This window comes from Manis pentadactyla, chromosome 11 (assembly GCF_030020395.1).
Source record: "Manis pentadactyla isolate mManPen7 chromosome 11, mManPen7.hap1, whole genome shotgun sequence".
In the NCBI taxonomy this organism is placed as follows: Eukaryota; Metazoa; Chordata; class Mammalia; order Pholidota; family Manidae; genus Manis; species Manis pentadactyla.
The window spans coordinates 121,630,687-121,651,682 of record NC_080029.1 but is presented as its reverse complement, the minus strand read 5'-3'; the positions used below and the strand labels follow the sequence as shown (position 1 = coordinate 121,651,682).

The window sequence follows — 20,996 nt, the reverse complement described above, 5'->3', positions numbered from 1 at the left end:
AGTTCTGAACACTAAATATAAGTTCCTAAACCTCAGTTTTAAGATGAGTGAGTGGTGGGAGTTTGGGGAGGGTGGGAGGTAGGGGCGGGTGTGAAGAGGAAGAACAAGATTTAAGAGGGGAAATACAGAACGAATCTCAGCAATGGTGGACTACTGTGGGTTTAAAAAGAAGTAAATTCAGGTGATATATAGTCTGCAAACATCTGTGTTCCGATCACTCTCCCTCAACGTTATCAAACATTAATCTGTTTATTGCTGAAAAGGCAACTGGGTTTGCACTGTACAAAGGTTGTGAGCATGAAAACCACAATAATAAAGGGAAGAAGTGCCTGCCTACGAAAGAGAGAATATTGTTTATGTTCCCAGGCCCATCAGAAGAGAAAAGAAATTACCATCTAAGCTACACACAGAGCTATCAGGTAGACAACAATTTCTCTAATAGAAAAATGGAACCTAGCAAGCTGCTTTTAGGTTCAAACTTCCCAGTTCAAAAATTTCCCAGATCAAACTGCCAGCCTGCTTTTTAAGCAGGCTGGGCCATGCTAACTGGACATTACAGCCTCAAAAAGAATCCAATTTCAGCAACATGAAAGGAAGAAACACACAAGGAGCCAAGAGTTTCAAATTGCAATCCTCACTCAAAAACACATGAGGGGGGTGTATCTTTAGATTTTAAAGTTAATTAATTTGAAACAGGTACCAATATTGTCTAAACAAATTAATGCTTCTTTTTTATAAATAGCCAAGTAAATCTCTTCACATCCCCTTTCTTTCTGATTCACTTCTACTATGATATGCTATGACAAACACAAAAAGAAAAGGCTTTCAGGACAAAGTATTCTAGGGGCAGGTTTATCAGCATTCTTAGCAATCAGTCTCCAAACACACACCCCTTTCACACCCTCTCCCCCTCTACGCTCCCCTCTTCCCTTGTTCCTCCCCAGGTCCCCACCCCCAACAACCCTCACTTGAGTTATGTTCCTCAGCAAGTCTCTGTAACTGAATGGATCACTATGCATGGGCAAATTTTAAACGAACAGGACTTGCAACATGGCGGTAAAATGTTGTCATCACATGAAAGAAGCTGCATTGCTCAGGTTGGGGCTTGATACTTGCATTGCTCCACTGTTTCAGTATTGGGTAGAAAGATTTGAAAACTAAATGTCTAGCATCTTCAAAAATTCATGGGGAAGTAATCACATACCTAGCAATAAAAACTGCTTGGATTTATAAACTTTTTAACGAGTTAGAGAAAGAAGGTACATTTTCAAAGATAGGCAAAAAAGTAGAGACATTCTCATGTTCTGTTTATCTTGGAGGCACTGCTTTGGCCTTCTGTATTCTGTGAAAGATTCAAATACCTACTTGCCTCTTACTGCCTTTACTTCCTCTCTCGGCACTTTAGAGAGTGTGAGCTATGCCTGCTGCAATACTTGCATTCTTCTTTAGCCCTTTTTATAGTATAAAAAGCATGAAAAGATTTAAACCCACATTAAACCCAGTTGGCAAAAGTGTTCATTTAAAATAAAAATAATCTGTGTCAAAGAAAATTAGAAGTATAAAGCAAATAAGTCGGTGGTCATTTAAATTTTCCTTATATTCCTTACAGTCAGTCAATCACAAGAGGTATAATTTTTCAGCCAAGTCCTGCCAGTCATTCAATAACTGCTGCTTGTCTTGTGGCACCATCTCCTCTATATGCCGTCCCCAGCAGAGGGGGAGGTGTCGCACAGCCTCTTTAGTAAGATTGAGATGACTCAGTTCTACAACTCAATACACACACCCTCCCCCAAAGAGCCCATCTTCCCCCGTACCTAGGCAGCCAGTTGGTCCAAACACCACCTGCCTACATTTAGAAAACTTGTGTGTCATAATCTAAGCCACTTCATCCCTTCACACAGCCCCCTCCCCCATTTCCCCTAAAGTTCCCGGACCACCAAGCCCGGCGCAACGGACCACTCGCAGCTTTGAACCCGGCCTCGACACCATTCCTCTCTCTACCTTCGCGGCTGGATCCCTCCGGTCCCAGGCCCTTCAAGCCCCATACCTCCCTCCCTGGCTACTCCAGCACCCGCTCCCCGACTCTTTATACCGCCCCCCACCCCAAACCAGCCCAAACCACCCTCCACCAAGCCACCCCAGCCAATCCGCTAGCTCCCTTCCGATCGCCCCAACGCCACCTATCCTTGCCCTCTCAGTTCCCAGGGGCCCCTTACTCTTCCCATTCCTTTATCTCAAACCCCCCTAATGGGCACAGGGCGCCTCCGGGCTCCTCCCGGCCCTCTCACTTTTCCTCCGCGGCCCCCGCGCCCCGCCGGCCCGCGCCTTCCCGTCTCCCCTTACACACCTGCCTCCCCTCCTACCCTTCCGTCCTCTCCACCTGCCACAGGCACCGCTCCCGCTGCGGCTGAGGGAGCAGGGCCCCGCGCGGCTTACCTGTGTGCGCGCTCCGATTCCGCAGGCGATGGGAGACGCGGCCGCCGACGCCCCGGCGCCGCAGCTGCCTCTCGGACTTCTCCGCAGCCAGGGGGCCACAGCCGGGGCGGGGCCCGCACCGGAAGCGGCGCCGCGGGGCCGGTCGCGGGGCCTGGGCGGGGCGAGGCGGGGCTAAAGCGAATGGGGCGGAGTCTGGCGCCGGAATCGGCCAAAAGGGGAGGCGGGGCGGGGTCAGGCGGAAGTGACTTCTAGGGACGGCCCCGCCCAACTGAGTCGTGGGTGGAAGCAGGTTGAAGCTGGCGGAAGCTTCCGCCAATGGGAAAGCGCAGACAAGGAGGGGTTCCGGAGTGAGGCCCTCCGCGGGGAGTTGAAAATAGCCAGTGTGAATACAGTCCTTTCGGAGTGTTCTCTGCTTGCGGAGGTTGGTGCGGCGTGGGCGATAGGTTGGGAGGAAGGTAAATAAAGGAGAAGGAGTGTCAGAATTTTCTTCTTCGGTACTGTCCCCTACTTCTCTTCAGACCAGTGTTCCTCTTGAGTGTCCCGTTTCCAGATCAGCTTTTCTCTGCACTTCTCCACTCCGTCGGGGACTGATTAGACTGGCTGAACCCTGAGATACTGCATCCCCTGGAACCCTCTCACATGGATTACTGTTGTCACTTCCAGGTTCCAAAGGTGGGAGGCTGTGTGCGGAATACAGTCACCTCTTCTAAAAACCCTTGTTTTCCGACGCTTATTCTTAAGACTTTGCCACCTATTAAACTGCCTTTGTAGAGATCGTCTGCTTATTTTTGCATCCAGTTCCTTGTCTGACTTCGGGCTTTCTGAGCATCTAACCTCTTGAAGTTTCAGAGTTGGTATGGACCAACCCATTTGACATACAGGCCTAATCTATAGAGACCCATACATTAGCCTCCCAATCCCAGTCAAAAAACTGAATCTTGTCATTGGAATGCTATCTCGTCAGGAATCAGTAGTTGAAACATACATCCATCCAACCACAGCCTGATATTCTTTAACATTGCTCAAGAATTCACTGTAACAGTTTCTCACTTTTGCGAACCACTAATACGTTGAAAGACTCTACTTAATCCTCACTCTTCTCTTCCCTCCTTATCTATCTTAGACTCAGTGGTACACGACAGTCTTGCTCTTACTTATTCTTAAGCCTGCCTCAACACTTCCTTTTACCCAGCGAAGTTCTCTACCCTAGATAGACCAACATGCTTCTCCATGCCTGTATCTTGTCATAGAAAGTTGTCCTGCTGCACAGATTGGCATCACTGAATTAATAATTATTTCAACCTTAAATAAGCTCTTAACAGTGCCTGGAAATGTCATATTTTTCCTGTTAACTTGCTATTATCTCTGCATATCTCTAACCCTAAACTTCCTTTTACCCATTTCCCTGATTATCTTACTGTATAAGTAGCAGAAATGTAAAAGGTGCTAAAATATAGAAATCTACATGCATTCCTATCCTGTCCTTTCCTCCTCTAATTTATTCAATCAAAAATATTCATTGAAGCCCCACTATATGCCAGGTGAGGCACTCATCTAGGTGATTTCTGAGCAGTGAACAACAACAACAAAATTCCTTACCCTAAAGGATTTTTCTAGTGTGGGGAGATAGAAAAACAAATATATACGTGCTTTGAAGAAGAACAAAGCAGTGTAAGGGTTAGACAGAAGTGTCAGGTCACTGCTACTTCAGATGTTACAGAAGGACTCACTGATAAGGGACACTTAAACAGAAACTGGAATTGACTTGATGGGGTAACCCACGTGGATATCTAAGGAAAGTGTTCTAGAGAAGAGACAGCAAATTCAAATGCTGTGAGGCATGCTTGATATGCTTTAGGAATAGCAAGGAAACCACTATAGCTAACACAGAGTGAGTCAGGGGGGGAGAGCAGGAAGAGATGAGATCAAACAGGTAGCCAGGGGCCCAATCATGGGGGCGTCGTTAGCCATGGTGACAACTTTGGATTTTTAACACTGAAAACACTGGAGAGTATTGAACAGAAGACTGGTTTGGTCAGATTTAAGTCTGTAAAAGGATCATTCTAGTTGATGTATGGAGAAAGGGTGAAGGGGTAAGATAGAAGCACTAGGCCTGACAGAAGTTGATGGTGACCTGAACTAGATGACAGCAGTGGCGATGGTAAGAAGTAGTCAGATTCCAAGTGTATGTTGATAGTAAAGCCATTAGGATTTACTAATGGATTGTACGTGTAGGTTAGAAAAGAGCCAAGGATGATGCCAAGGTTTTTGGTCCAAGTAACTGGTAGAATAGTGATATCATTTATTGACCTAGGGAATACTATCAGAAGCTGACCCCAGTGGAATACTACTCAGGGGGGACAAAGGAAGTACTGATATATTTAACATGGCCGTATAACAATAATAAAGGCATTATGCCGAGTGAAAGGAGCTAGTCTCAAAATAACACTCTTGAAAAGATTAAAACTACAGTGATGGACAGGAAGTCCATGGTTGCCATGAGTGAGGGTAGAGGAGTTGACTATAAAAGGATAACAAATAGGAAGATTTAGGGTTGATGGACCTCTTTTGTATCCTCATTGTGGTGGTAGTTACATATACCTATATGTGTTAAAATCCATAGAACTGTACAACAAAAATACAATCAATTTTATTGTTTGATAATTATTTTAAAGACAAACTTTCCATGCATGCTCAAGTTTCCCTTCTCAATTCTTAGGGATCTCTAACTTCTTGCAATAGTGGATCCTTCCATCAATATTCAAATTATAATTTCAACCATCTTTTGCTTAAAAAAAGGCAAAAAAAATTTTCCCTTGTCCCACATTCTGTCACTAAAGCCTTATCCCTTTCCCTTGACCCACAATCTGTGACTAAAGCCTTATCTCACTATTCTCCTTCCTGGCAAAGATTCTGGAATTACTGTCCTCACTGAAACCCAAGTGATATTTTCTCTCTCCTTAAAACGCTCTATGTCTTCCCAGTGCTCTTGGGATCAAGACCTAAATTCCTTGATATAGCCACTTCCTACCTCTGGTTTTTATCTACTTTGCCTCAGGTATAGCAGAGGACCCAAGAGGGTACCTGACTTGATGACCTCAGTAGTTGAAACTTAAAGGGTATCTCGCTGAGAGCCTCCCTACCATGAAATAATTCAGGGAGGCATGGACCCAAGCAAGAGATTTTAATGGCTGAAAGAGAGAATGGCTGTCTCTAGGTGGAAAGCAGCAGCTCGTGGGTAAGGAAGGGCTTTTTTTTTTTGTATCGTTAATGTACATTTACTTGAACATTATGGTTACTAGACTCCCCTATTATCAAGTCTCCCCCACATACCCCATTACAGTCACTGTCCATCAGTGTAGTAAGATGCTATAGAGTCATTACTTGTCTTCTCTGTATAAACTGCCTTTTTTGTGTTCCCCCCTGCAACATTATGTGTGCTAATAGTAATGCCCCGTTTTCCCCCTTATCCCTCCCTTCCAACCCATCCTCCCCAGTCCCTTTCCCTTTGGTAACTGTTAGTCCATTCTTGGGTTCTGTGAGTCTGCTGCTGTTTTGTTCCTTCAGTTTTTCTTTGTTCTTATACTCCACAGATGAGTGAAGTCATTTGGTACTTGTCTTTCTCTGCCTGGCTTATTTCACTGAACATAATACCCTCCAGCTCCATCCATGTTGTTGCAAATGGTAGGAGTTGTTTTCTTCTTATGGCTGAATAATATTCCATTGTGTATATGTACCACATCTTCTTTATCCATTCATCTACTGATGGACACTTAGGTTGCTTCCATTTCTTGGCTATTATAAATAGTGCTGCGATAAACATAGGGATGCACATGTCTTTTTCAAATTGGGCTGCTGCATTCTTTGGGTAAAGTCTTAGAAGTGGAATTCCTGGGTCAAATGGTATTTCTATTTTGAGCTTTTTGAGGAACCTCCATACTGCTTTCCACAATGGTTGTACTAGTTTACATTCCCACCAGCAGTGCAGGAAGGTTCCCCTTTCTCCACATCCTCACCAACATTTGTTGTTGTCTTTTGGATGGTGGCGATCCTTACTGGTGTGAGGTGATATCTCATTGTGATTTTACTTTGCATTTCTCTGATGATTAGCGATGTGGAGCATCTTTTCATGTGCCTGTTGGCCATCTGAATTTCTTCTTTGGAGAAGTGTCTGTTCAGCTCCTCTGCCCATTTTTTAATTGGATTATTTGCTTTTTGTTTGTTGAGGTGCGTGAGCTCTTTATATATTTTGGATGTCAACCCTCTATCAGATCTGTCATTTATGAATATATTCTCCCATACTGTAGGATGTCTTTTTGTTCTACTGATGGTATCCTTTGCTGCACAGAAGCTTTTCAGTTCGATATAGTCCCACTTGTTCATTTTTGCTTTTGTTTCCCTTGCCCATGCAGATATTTTCATAAAGAAGTTGCTCGTGTTTATGTCCAAGAGATTTTTGCCTATATTTTTTTCTAAGAGCATTACGGTTTCATGACTTACATTCAGGTCTTTGATCCATTTTCAGTTTACTTTTGTGTATGGAATTAGACAATGATCGTTTCATTCTCTTACATGTAGCTGTACCAAATTGTCTTGATTACTGTGGCTTTGTAGTAGAGCTTGAAGTCAGGGAGTGTAATCCCCCCTGCTTTATTCTTCCTTCTCAGGATTGTTTTGGCTATTCGGGGTCTTGTGGTTTCATATGAATTTTAGAACTATTTGCTGTAGTTCATTGAAGAATACTGTAGGCATTTTGATAGGGATTGCATTGAAACTGTCGATTGCTTTAGGCAGGATGGCCATTTTGACAATATCAATTCTTCCTACCCAAGAGCATGGGATGAATTTCCATTTTTTAGTGTCCTCTTTAATTTCTCTTAAGAGTGTCTTGTAGTTTTCAGGGTATAGGTCTTTCACTTCCTTGGTTAGGTTTATTCCTAGGTATTTTATTCTTTTGGATGCAATTGGATGGAATTGTTTTCCTGATTTCTCTTTCTGCTAGTTCATCATTAGTGAACAGGAATGCAACAGATTTCTGTGTATTAATTTTGTATCCTGCAACTTTGCTGAATTCAGATATAAGATCTAGTAGTTTCAGAGTGGATTCTTTAGGGTTTTTTATGTACAATGTCATGTCATCTGTAAACAGGGACAGTTTGACTTCTTCATTGCCAATTTGGATGCCTTTTATTTCTCTGTGATGTCTGATTGCCACGGCTAGGACCTCCTGTACTATGTTGAATAAAAGTGGGGAGAGTGGGCATCCTTATCTTGTTCCCGATCTTAAAGGAAAAGCTTTCAGCTTCTCGCTGTTAAGTGTAATGTTGGCTGTGGGTTTGTCATACATGGCCTTTATTATGTTGAGATACTTGCCCTCTATACCCATTTTGTTGAGAGTTTTTATCATGATTGAATGTTGAATTTTGTTGAATGGTTTTTCAGCATCTATGGAGATGATCATGTGTTTTTTTGTCCTTCTTTTTGTTGATGTAGTGGATGGTATTGAAGGATTTTCAAATGTTGTACCATCCTTGCATCCCTGAGATGAATCCCACTTGATCATGATGGATGATCTTTTTGATGTATTTTTGAATTCAGTTTGCTAATATTTTGTTGAGTACTTTTGCATCTATGTTCATCAGGGATATTGGTCTATAATTTTCTTTTTTTGTGGTGTCTTTGCCTGGTTTTGGTATTAGAGTGATGTTGGCCTCATAGAATGAGTTTGGGAGTGTTCCTTCCTCTTCTACTTTTTGGAAAACTTTAAGGAGGATGGGTATTAGGTCTTTACTAAATGTTTGATAAAATTCAGTAGTGAAACCATCTGGCACAGGGGTTTTGTTCCTGGGTAGTTTTTTGATTACCAATTCGATTTCTTTGTTGGTAATTGGTCTATTCAGATTTTCTGTTTCTTCCTGGGTCAGCCTTGGAAGGTTGTATTCTTCTAGAAAGTTGTCCGTTTCTTCTAGGTTATCCAGTTTGTTACCATATAATTTTTCATAGTATTCTCTCATAATTCTTTGTATTTCTGTGGTGTCCATAGTGATTTTTTCCTTTCTCATTTCTGATTCTGTTTATGTGTTTAGACTCTCTTTTTCTTGATAAGTCTGGCTAGGGGTTTATCTATTTTGTTTATTTTCTTGAAGAACCAGCTCCTGCTTTCATTGATTCTTTCTATTATTTTATTCTTCTCAATTTTATTTATTTCTGCTTTAATCTTTATTATGTCCCTCCTTCTACTGACTTTGGGCCTCATTTGTTCTTCCTTTTCTAGTTTCATTGTGAGTTTAGACTATTCATTTGAGATTGTTCTTCTTTCCTGAGGTAGGCCTGTATTGCAATATATTTCTCTCTTAGCATGGCCTTCACTGTGTCCCTCAGATTTTTTTTTTTTTGTTGAATTATTATTGTCATTTATCTCCATATATTGCTTGATCTCTGTTTTAATTTGGTCATTGATCCATTGATTATTTAGGAGCATTTTATTAAGCCTCCATGTGTTTGTGGGCTTTTTCATTTTTTTGGAGTAATTTATTTCTAGTTTCATACCTTTGTGATCTGAGAAACTGGTTGGTACAATTTCAATCTTTTTGAATTTAGTGAGGTTCTTTTTGTGGCCTAGTATATCATCTATTCTTGAAAATGTTCCATGTGCACTTGAGAAGAATGTGTATCCTGTTGCTTTTGGATGGAGCATTCTGTAGATGTCCATTAGGTCCATCTGTTCTAATATGTTGTTCAGTGCCTCTGTCTTTTTACTCTTTCTGTGTGGTTGATCTGTCCTTTGGAGTGAGTGGTGTGTTGAAGTCTCCCTAAAATGAATGCATTGCGTTCTATTTTCCCCTTTAATTCTGTTAGTATTTGTTTCACATATGTAGGTGATCCTGTTGGGTGCATAGATATTTATGATAGTTGTATCCTCTTGTTTGGACTGACCCGTTTATCATTATGTAATGTCCTTCTTTGTCTCTTGTTACTTTGTTTTGAAGTCTATTTTGTCTGATACAAGTACTGCAACTCCTGCTTTTTTCTCCCTGTTAGTTGCATGAAATATCTTTTTCCATCCGTTTACTTTCAGTCTGCGTATGTTTTTGGGTTTGAAGTGAGTCTCTTGTAGGCAGCATATAGATGGGTCTTGTTTTTTTACCCATTCAGTGACTCTATGTCTTTTGATTGGTGCATTCAGACCAGTTACATTTAGGGTGATTATTGATAGGTATGTAGTTATTGCCATTGCAGGCTTTAGATTTGTGGTTACCAAAGGAAGCACATTTTTAAGGAACAGGGCTAAGGTGTGTTCTGCATTGATGATTGGATCATAAGGGGTAGGGTGACCATCTGGTCCTTGGTGATTGGATCTTAAGGGGCAGGGCGACCATCTGGACATTGGTTATTGGGTCTTAAAGGGTAGGGTGACCATCTGGCTGTTGGTGATTGGATCTTAAGATGTGGGCATCTTAGCACACCAGAATTTGCCTTCATTCTCATCTTTTTCTTTTCTTAATAGGGCCTCTGGGGAACTGGGTGTAGAATCTCATTCCCTAGCTACTTCCTGCTGGAAGGGGGTGCAGATTCTGTGGGTGGTGAGGCCATTGCTGTAGAGTTGGGGAAGGGCGGGCATCTTGAGATGATTTATGACGTCATCATAGCTGGTTTCATTATTCTTTGTGAGAAGGCCTCGATAACCCTGGAGGAGTAACTGGTTGACACTATGGTTAGAAATTCTCGAAATTTGATTTTGAATGTATTTTTGAAACAGGTTAATGAAGCAGGGAAGGAAAAGGAGAATAATAATAATAAAGGTAATAGGGGCTAGGAGGGGCAGGAGCCAATTGAAGGGGTAAGGGAACGGATTGTTAGGGGAGTTTTCTAGAAGTTTGGAGGCTTGTTCGTGGAGGCATTTTTTGGAGTAGGGCATATACGCCGCCTTGCGCAGCTGTAAGGAGGTCTAGAAGGTGAATTAGGGTTGACCTTTTGGCAGAGTTTGCATGAAATGGTAAGTGTTTTTAGAAAGGTAATGTCTGAAGAGGAGAGAGGTAGGTGGGTTTTTAGAAAGTGTTGTAAATATTGGAGATTAGGATGAAATAGGTTATGTAGATAGGAGAGTATGGCTTTAGTAGAGGTGATTTCCTCAGCAAGACAGGGGTCATTAGGCATAGAAGTGAGAGCACCTATTATAGAAATCATTGCTGCCCATCTGGCTGCTTTGTCTTCTCTCTTATTTCCCTGAGTGATGAAAGATTGATCTGATTGATGAGAGCGGCAGTGTACTAGGCCTATGGCATTTGGTAGGTATTAGGCCTCTATTAGTTGTATGATGTAGTTAGCATTGGTAATGGAGCTGCCCTTGGTATAGATGATGGGTTGTAAACCCAATAGGCTTTTGAGAGGTAAGGGGTATTGAGACTGTGAGGGGGAGGAGGTAGGGTTTTTGAGTTTTATGGTTACGGGTGGGCAGGTGGCGATGGAGGCGGTAGAGATGTCCCAGCCTGTGGGGTTTACTTGGCAAGGGGGTAAGGGAAGAGGGGAGGGAGGTGGGTCTGGAATGGTTTGGAGAGCAAGTAGAAAAGGGATCAAAGGTGAGTCGGGGTTGAGGCGGGGGCTCAGGGTAAAGGTGATGGAGGCCCCTAGCTTAGACAATAGGTCCCTTCCCATAAGGGGAACTGGACAACGGGGAATTACTAGAAAGGAATGAGAGAGAGCAACGCCCTTAAAGAGGCAGTGAAGCATGGGAGTTTGTAGAGGCTGATAGGGTGTGCCCTCTACCCCGACTACAGAGGACTATGAAAGGGAGGTGGGCCCCCAGAACTCCTTCAGGACTGAGTAAGTAGCTCCGGTGTCTAATAGGAAGGAGATGGGCTTGCCCACTACCACAATGACCACCCTGGGCTCCTGCAAAGTGATGTTAGTAGCCAGTGTGGGAGTCCCAGGCCCCCTCAGTCATCGGTGGCCAGACGTAGAAGGTCTATAGGTGGGTTGTCGGAGCTGGATGGCCTGGCACCTCTCAGTGTGAAAGGACAGTCAACAGCCCAATGTCCCTCCTGATGGCATTTTGGGCATGGACCGGGGGGCTTCTGGGGATTTGGGCAAGCTCTAGCCCAATGTCCCGATAGGCCACATTTAAAACATGGACCAGGAGGTCCTCCTGGTTGTTTCTTGAGAAGCGGGCTTACCTGGGTACCAGTGGTTGAGGCAGGCTGGAAGGCCTTAGCCATCATTTGGTATTTTTGTTTACAGGCTTTATCATCTCTTCCATTGTAAACCTTGAAGGCTACTGCCCGGACTTCTGCCTGGGGAGCCAAGGGTCTCCTCTCCAGGCATTTAAGTTTAGCCTTTATATCGGGGAAGCTCTGGGAGAAAAAGTAAGTCATAAGTAGTTGTCTCCCATCTGGGGTCTCAGGGTCTAAATTGATATACTGTAGAAGGGCTTTAGTAAGATGGTCAAGAACATAGAGGGATTTCCATTTTTATCTTGGATAATTTCTTGGACTTTCTCATAATTGATAGCTTTATTGGCTGACCTCTTGAGACCCACCATGAGACAAGTGATAAATTAATCTTGACTAATGACTCCCCCGGGGGTGTTGTAATCCCAATCAGGGTCTCAATCGGGAACTGCCTCAGCACCAATAGGGTGAGCGGGTGTGGTTTGGTGGACTTCATTGGCATAAGTTTCAGCCTGTTCCCAGACTCGCCTGCACTCCTCAGGTAGAAGGGTATTGGAGAGAATCATGTGTACATCATGAAAGGTTAGATCATACGATTGGGTCAGGTACTGAACTCCTTTATATAAATGACTGGGTTGGCGGTGAAGGAGCCCAATCTCTTTTCTACTTGAGACAGGTCAGAGAGGGAGAAAGGGACATGGACCCAAACAACGTTTTCTGTGCCCGCTACCTGTTGTAGTGGGGCTATGACTCGGGTATGAGAGTGAGTAACTGGGGGACTTGGTAGAGGATCTCAGGATAGAAGGGGAACTGGTTGCGATTGAGGCGGCGGCTTTGTTACACCGCTGCCGATGGGAGCTTGTGGTGGAAGACCTGGTGGGGGTTTAGGGGGAGGAGGCTGGGCAGTTTCTGTGGTGGCAGCAGGTGGACCGGGTGGTTGAGGAGGAGGAGTGCCGTAAGGATTTGGGGTCAGTAGAGTGGGGGTAAATCAGCGGGATCAAAGTCAGAGGATGCAGTGGGATCTGGTTTGTTGGAGGGTGAGGACTTTAAGGCAAGTAGTAGGTGTTTAGGATTGCAGGGGAGATAGAGAGGGGGCTTGGTTCAGAGGTAGGAGAAAGCCTGGATATATGGGATCTCCTCCCACTTGCCCGTACACTCAGAGAAGTTATATAAATCTCGGAGAATATTAGGATCTAAAGAGCCATTGAGTGGCCACTTGGACTGCTTATCTAGAAAATATTGTGGCCAGACCTCATTACAGTAATGAGTAAGTTTGAAAGGTTTGAAGTCGGGAGTTAGGTGGAGGGGTTTGACATTATCGAGTAAACACTCCAATGGCGAGTGCACGGGGATGGAAGGGCCAGTTCCCATGGTGAGAATGAGACCGTTCACAGACCGCAAGGCATCCCAGAGCGATAAGGAAAGGTTGAGAAGACCAAACACAGCTAGGGGGTCATCACCACCTCTCACCGGGCGGTCGAGGTGAAAAACGCCGAGGAGGCTCAGTACCTGGTACCAGGAGTTCACGAGTAGATAAAGGGAGGCCAGGCCTCAGCGAAGGAGGATTCTCACCATGGGGAGGCAGAGAAGGGTTGACTATGAGGATCATCCGTGGCTGTGAAGGCCATGGCTGGGGGTTCCCCTGCCCCCGAGGAGACCACGGGGGTGCCGGACACTCAACGGTCACTTCCTGGGTTCCACAGGGGCATTTAAGTCGACCCCGAAGGGAAACTTACCAAATCGGAGGCCGGTGTTTGGCGGGAGATTGAGCGACCTGGGAGATGGAAGGTGGGTTTGTGGAGGAGGATCAGGGAGCGAGGGCTCCCAATACAGCTCAACTTCCTGGAGGAAGAGCAAGATCAATGCGAGAGCCTCAATCCGGGTCATGGCACTATTGAAAGGGTATCTTGCTGCGACCCTCCCTACCCTGAAATAACTCAAGGAGGCACAGACCCAAACAAGAGATTTTAATGGCTGAAAGAGAGAATGGCTGTCTCTAGGTGGAGAGCAGCAGCTCGTGGGTGAGGAAGCCCGTTTTTAAGGAGTAGGGGTAGGGTGTGTTCTGTGTTGGTGATTGGATCTTAAGCGGTGGTGCAACCATCTGGCCATTGGTGACTGGACCTTAAGGGGTGGGGCGACCATCTGGTCATTGGTGATTGGACCTTAAGGGGTGGGGCGACCATCTGGTCATTGGTGATTGGATCTTAAGGGGTGGGGCAACCATCTGGCTGTCGGTGATTGGATCTTAAGGGGTGGGCGTCTTAGCGTGCCAGAATTTGCCTTCAGAAACAGAAAAGTACCCACTACTTCAGAGAAATATGTTTAAACCCTAAGATATTCACTCATTCTAGTTACAAGGAATATCACTTACTCTCTCTACTTGGGCTTCCAAGGTGTGGTAGACTGAACAGAATAGCCATGATATTTTTCAGCTTCTCCTATCAAGAGGTGGAATCAATTTCTCTATTCTCCAAATGTAGACTTGGCCCTGACTTACTTTGTTCTGTGGGACATTAGCAAACCTGACAGAAGGAGAGTCTTAAAAAGTGCTTACAATTATGGCTTACTTTCTCTTGCTGCTGGGAGCTCTTCCACCATTTGTGAAAAACTCCTGGCTAACCTGATGGATGATGAGAGACGTGTGGTCATCACCCCATCTGATATCTAACCAACGGCCAGGCATATGAGTGTGACCCCTTAGACCAACTAGCCTGCCAGACATTTGAGTCAGGCCATTATAGGCCTAGACCAGAAGAAACCCCCAGCAACCCCACAGACCAATGGAAAATATTGTTTATTGTTTTAAAGTTAAGCCAGTACATTTTGAGGTGGTTTAGTTTGCAGTGAAAGATAACTGATACCTAAGTTTCCATCTATAGGGTTGGATTTGGCTGCGTGTACTTTTTGGAGCTGCTAAGCACTTACAGAAAAGAGCCACCACACATCATCTTCACATAGTTGGCCTGTGTTACCTTAAGTTCTCCCATCAGATTTCTCATAGTTGTGCTTATTTATAGCAGGGACAATTTACATATCGTATCTGTTGTATTTCAACTTGTTCAGTAAAAGTAATATCACTTGCATGGTTTTCTTTGGTTTTGTTCCTCTTTTTAAAAATAAAGGTTGAATTGTATAAATATTGGGTATCGTTTGTTGGTATGTTTTGTTATAAATTTAATCTTAAATGTACAGGGCATTAAAGCTAAGAAACGACCAGTAAATGGCCATATTATAGAATAATAATGTAATTAGTCATAGCTAATGAAGAGAAAATGCTTTTAGTTTGTGTTTATGCTAGTCAATTATTGTTCATTGTTATTAACAAAGATGGTTAATTATTGATGTGTCTGTCTTTATGAGATTTGGTATCTTAGTATGAGTGGGTGTTAATTTTGGGACTCAGGGAACATACAAAATGTTTTCCCGTTGAAATTAATGATGATTATGTTATTTGATAATTGTTATTTTAAAGACAAACATTTTCAATTTGTATTGGCCCCCCCAAGGTTTTTTTTTTTAGGATTGATTACCTTGTAAGGCAGGAAAGGACTGTCCTGCCGTTACCATACCTTTTATGTTATGGAAAATGAAAATGTTAACAGGATGATTAAGGTTTCTTTCCTGAGACCAAGGGATGGCCTCAGGATCTTCTATTAGCTTGTGTAAAGCTTCTTGCTGAGTAAATGGTATTAACGTGTGTAAAGAAAGAATGTGACAGTCCAAAGTGGGCGGAGACCAGCTGGAAAGAGATGTATCAAGTACACACATTCCTGATGGACTTTGTCATGGAATTGGAGGCACCAGTAATGTTATCCACAGCCTATCGGGCTTTCAGTGTTCAACGTGTTTTCCAATAGAGGGGGATATGTGCATTAGGCCAACTGGATCCTTTCTTTCACAGAACTGTTCATTTTTTAATCAGATAATTAATATTTGATGTCTGATGTCTTGAGTTATATGATGTGTCAGCTTTCAAAAGCCAGTCAACTCTGGGGAACTGCTAGCACCTGATTATTGAGGCCCAAAACTGAACTTGGAGAATGTTCTTCAAACTGAGCCATCCTGGTGTGCGTAGCCAGCATTCACCTGCAGGTGCTCTCTTGACACACACCCTTAGAGCCTGCTCTCACTGTGAAGGTCCTTTCCAATCCTGTGACTGGAATTTGCCTACATTCTAATGAAACGCCTTGACTATACTGTTCTTTCCCTCATCTGGGAATAAAAGAGGTCAGACTTCTAAGGAGTAAGATGGGCAATCCTAAAGTGACTCACCTTTGAAAACACTGAAAGCCGTCTTTGTGAAGCTCCATCCAGATCTCTGTGGTGCCCCAGCACTCAGCAGTTCTACAGAGCAAAAGGGAGCAGAGGGCAGCTCAAGGCATCTGTCCTAGAACATGACATCTGGTTTCAGGTCTATGCCTCTGGCTGGGGCCCTTTGGGAGCCATCTGGCCCCCCACCCAACAGAGCTTTTAAAAGCCAGACGCTGTTAAGTGCTGGTGAGACTATGAGCAGAGGGTGCCCACGCTGAAGTCGGCCTGGCGGTGAGCTGATTGGCTGGGAGAACTGTCAGGCCAAGCAATCGCTATAAGTGTATCTACAGAGACCTTATGCCCAGAAGCTTTACATCAATAAATCTTTTATTTCCAAGCACCCACACTGAATGTTCGGTTATCAAGGGCATTATGCATTTTCTATTAAGGTTGACAAGTGTTCTTGTCCTCTCTGAGTTAAAAAAGAAAAAAAATCTGTCAATTTCAGGAGAAACACATAGAGAAGTTATGGAGGGTACCAGGCAAGTATTTTGGAAGCACAAGCTCAGAAGATGCAAAATATCTGGGGGAAACGTCAGTGGAAACGTTTCCCACTTGCTTTTGTTAGGTTTGAGGTGTTTGGGCCCCAGGCCCAATGTGTTTATTGCCCCGCCCCCCCCACAGCAAGCACATACCACATGGCTATGTTCCTATTACAGGCTTAATGCTATTTTATCCCTGATTCTTAGCTAAAAGAAACTAGTATAGCATAACAGGAGTTCCTGGCATTTTTATTAGGGTGAAATAAATTCAATGCCAGAGAGGCTGGAAAAATTATTTGTACCCCAGACCTTCATTTACAACTTTGTAGCAAGAGCACATGTTAAATGCTTTAATTTAAACAAATCTTAAGATAGGTTTTTAACCCTGCTGCAACTTCAGGGAGTAACAGATAACCTTACTTTGCTAATCTGATTCAGAAACTTTATCTTTAAAAACTGAGCTGGGTTTTCAGCCTCCCCAGTTAAAGTGAAAGTTTGATTTTGTAATGCTTAATCTGCACTGAGATTATGTTGGAAGAGAATAGAATGATTGTAAATTTAACTGATCTAATGATAATATCCTCCTGACCAATTCCCTTCTATGCCACCGCCCCACCCCCACCACCCAAAAAAAAGGGCAAAGTACTCAGCTTAACAGTGTGGTCATCAGGCAACCAGTCATTTCCTAATATGGACAGTTCAGCTCTCCAGTTGCACTTCCGGAATTCAAGTACTGGGGGAATGGCATGTATATTTGTGTACATTTTCTACAACTCCTTTCCTTCTCACTCCTCAAAGTGATGACACCTCTGTGTTGTTTGCTTTAACATTAATTATGGCATCTGCAATGACTGAATTTCCTGAACTTATATTGTAATATAGTCCCAGCCCTGACCAAATTACAATCTAAGCCTAATAGTTTGATAGAAAATTCAAGTGAATAGTCACAAGATTTTTGGGCTCTTTCCTTATTAAAAGTAGATAATTGCCCAAAAAAGGGGGCTAAGGGGCACTATAATTCGCAATCACAATGTGGGTAGGTCACGGGGAAGGCAGTCCAGCACAGAAGACAATTATGACTCTGTAACATCTTACTACACTGATACACAGTGACTGCATGGAGGGGGTGAGGACTTGATAATATGGGTGAATGTTGAAACCATTGTGTTGTCTATGTGACACCATCATAAGATTGTATATCAATGATACTTTAATAAAAAATAAAATAAAAATGAATAGTTACCTAAAACATTGGTTATAGCCATTAAAAAAATGAAGTCAATATATTTCTACTGACGTGGGAAGATGTCAGTGGTAGAACTGAAAGAGAAAGTAGCAAGTTACAGAAAAGTATAAAATAAATTATTTTGAAAAAGAAAAGAATGATTTAACCTTCTGAAAACAGTTTCCTACCTTAATAATAAGATATTTATGATACAGGTCCTAACCTTAGGCTCAAGTTTAATTTCTGCTTTCTTTGGTAACTAGAAAATTATATATTAAAGAAAAATCTACAGTACTTATTAACTGACAGTTATCATATGCTAAGCACTTCACTTACATTATCATTTAATCCTCACGATAACCTCCATTTCATAGGTGAGAAAACTAATGCTTATAGTATTTAAGTAATTTGCCCAAGGTTAAGTTGAATGTAATAGGTTGCAGAGCTAGGATCTGAACCCAGAGTTGTCTGACCATAATTCATGCTGGTAACCACCATGCTATATGCCTCCCATTAATGTAAATATTTGGCCTGTAACCATTTGAGTTTATTTTTCAGTATTCATTTTGTTAATAGTGGGTCAGACAGAGTCAGTGTGGTTGCATACTAAGTGAAGCTTATTCAGAGAGTAAAACTAGACCATGCTTGACATGAAGCTGACTTTGCATTTGCAGAGACCAGCTGAAAGAACTGGAACAAAGGACACTAGCAAAAGATTAGAAATAGCCTAATGTCTATCAGTAGGGTGGCTGGACATTTGCTAGTCCAACCAACCAAAATGTCGCTAGTTGAACATCATGTGGTACTTAAGCTATCAAAAAGCAAAAAAGATAGAAAAGGAAAATGGGGACTTTTTAAATGTTCTGGTGTAGAACACATTACATGAAAAAAGCAGGGTTCATTACAGGGCAGTTAGTATGTTACCATAATGGTAACATTATAATTATGTTTAAAAAGGATGTACACATATAATCATTACGTTGAACAAGCATGATTCATGGGGTGTGTATCAGTTCGTGTAGGCTACACTACTGCAACAAATAGATGTAAAACATGACTCAGCAACATAGTTTACTTCTTGCTCACCTAATAGTCCTGGGCAGATACTCAGGTCAAAGAGGTGGCTCTCCTTCACTGCTGTAATCCAGGGCCCCAAGCTCCTCCCGCCTTGCGCTCTACCACCCCCCAGGTCCAAAGTGGTACACATCACATTGTTTCCATTCACATCACACTGGAGAGAACTTTGTCAAACGGCCACCCTCAAATTGAAAGGGAATAGGGGAAAGAGCCTCACTGTGTGCCTGAAGAGAATAATGGCTTTTGGTAAACAGCAAGAGATCTCTGTTACAGGCAGTCCTGTGGTCGCCAAACATATTCCCCATTCCCCCAAGGGAGATGAATAAAAAGTCCCGACCAGTTATGGCACTCATACCAAAATCTGGATCGCAGTCTTCTCTAAATGGCCTGGGTGAATTTCCTCATGGTCCAGCAACCTACGAACTTTAAAGGCCAGTAGTTGCTGCTTCGTCACTACCCCCAATAAACCCACCCACTCAATATATAGGGATAGAACAGGGACAGGAAAACTGCAGTAAATACTCCTATTTGGAAAAGGAAGAATGGGAATCATGAAATGGTCATGTCAAAGCAATTTCTGAAATTCTGCTGAATGGACATTATGAAGACTCCCTTTCCTGGCAGTGAGGGAAGTTCTGAGCTTAGACCCAGTTTTGCTCTTTAGGAAAAAATTCTTTCATCATTGTTCTCCTTCTACCCCGGTTCTGCCCTCTGCCTTGTCCTCTCTCAGCCATTGTTCTCACTGGCTATACATGAAGTGGGGAGCACATCCTTCTTGGGGACCACACAGCCTGACAGCCTGCTTCCTGATGGTGCAAGTTTGGAGGTCCAAGTATTGTACTGTGGCTTTACTCATTTATTCAGACGAGGCTTGTGGGCTTTTTGGCAACAACAGTTCACTCAGAAATTTCAGATCTAGTCACTTCTAAGCAGTTTCTTGTGCCAGAAACCACACCCAAAAGACGTTTTTCAAGATATAAATATCAACTTTCATTTACTTCTTCATTTCTTTACTCCAGGTCTCTGTCTTCTGACGTACGGCTACTGCAGGGAGGCCATATGAAACAACAGACTTAAGGGAAGGAAAGTCTTTAAACTGTTCTTTGCAATAGTGCTGAAGTCCTCTGTTTAACTGAAATACCTTAGTGTATCGTAGCTTCTCAAAGCCGCTTCAGTCTTGTTTCCTGCTGTTGCTGTTCAACGGCTTCTCCAACCCTTCAAGGCTCCATTCTGGACTCCCTTCATTCTTTTTTCAGTTCTGCTTGCGAACCAGTATGTTTACGCCTGAGCTCACTATCTCTTACGACATCTTGTTAAACACAGCAGGGAGTAACAATGCCCTCCGACATTGTGACTCATGGTCCATGACTTTACAATACCAAGGAAAAAATATTTCTGACCTCTTCAAGTATTCCTATTAAACAATGGATACCAAATAAGTTAGTTTCTTGATGTCTTAGAAAGTGCTGTCATTACATAGAGGCTCATACTAAAAAAATTAGAGAAAATGCTTTAGCAGATCATTATGTTAACAAGCCGCTCTGTCTGAAGCCTTTAAACAGGGACTTCTTCAGAAAAAGGATGGATGAGCCTATAGAGAGGTTCAAGAATTCCACCACATATTGGCAAGGCTGGTTGTAAGACCCACGAGGACAGTCTCCAACAGCACCAGACGCTGTCACAGAGGAAACAAACCTGGCCATGGTATTCGCTAAACACTGGTGCGGAAACTTCTGAGACAGCAGAAGGTGTGGCCAGTGCATGCCTCAGCTGTGAACAATATTACTGGGGAAAACTTATAAAGATGGGATATAGATTGGAAGTCTGTCCTAAGGATACTTGCAACATCTCTGAAGAGACCTCACACAATTACCTCCCTTTAAGAGTCATGAATATTTTATTGGTAATAGTGTCTTTCTTTTCTGGATAAGTTGAAGCATCCTTCTGTCAAAAAGCCACAGCATTCAAATAGCTAAGAAGCTACTGGACTTTTTATTCCCTCTGTAGGATATTCTAACTTGGTTGTTTAATGATACAGAAACATAATTTACTGGGGCAATCATTCTTGAGCTATGTAAAGTATTGTCTCTAATATGGAAGTCACGCTGTCCTTATCACTGTCAATCACCTAGAAAAGTAGAGAGAACAAAAGGAATATTAAAATTTAAATTAGCTAAATTATCAGACATACTTACTTCAGTTCCCATGGCCTTAAGTACTACCTTAGGTTCTTAAGATTCTGTGTTCTTCCCATTCAGGAACTCATAGATTGTTTCCATATGAATCAGTCACTGGCAG

General features: G+C 42.9%; 1 protein-coding gene across 4 annotated transcripts in view; it reads right to left on the bottom strand.

The window, feature by feature from the left end:
- Positions 1-2,569, bottom strand: part of ARID3B (AT-rich interaction domain 3B) — a 57,647-nt gene extending 55,078 nt beyond the window's left edge. For 3 of the 4 annotated variants that reach the window (XR_008992672.1, XR_008992673.1, XM_057488974.1), the window contains exon 1: positions 2,437-2,569. The gene's annotated coding sequence lies outside the window, so the exon portion shown is untranslated. The remainder of the gene's footprint in view (positions 1-2,436) is intronic. The other variant, XM_036907675.2, reaches the window with a different exon arrangement.
- Between the last annotated feature and the right edge of the window lie 18,427 nt (positions 2,570-20,996).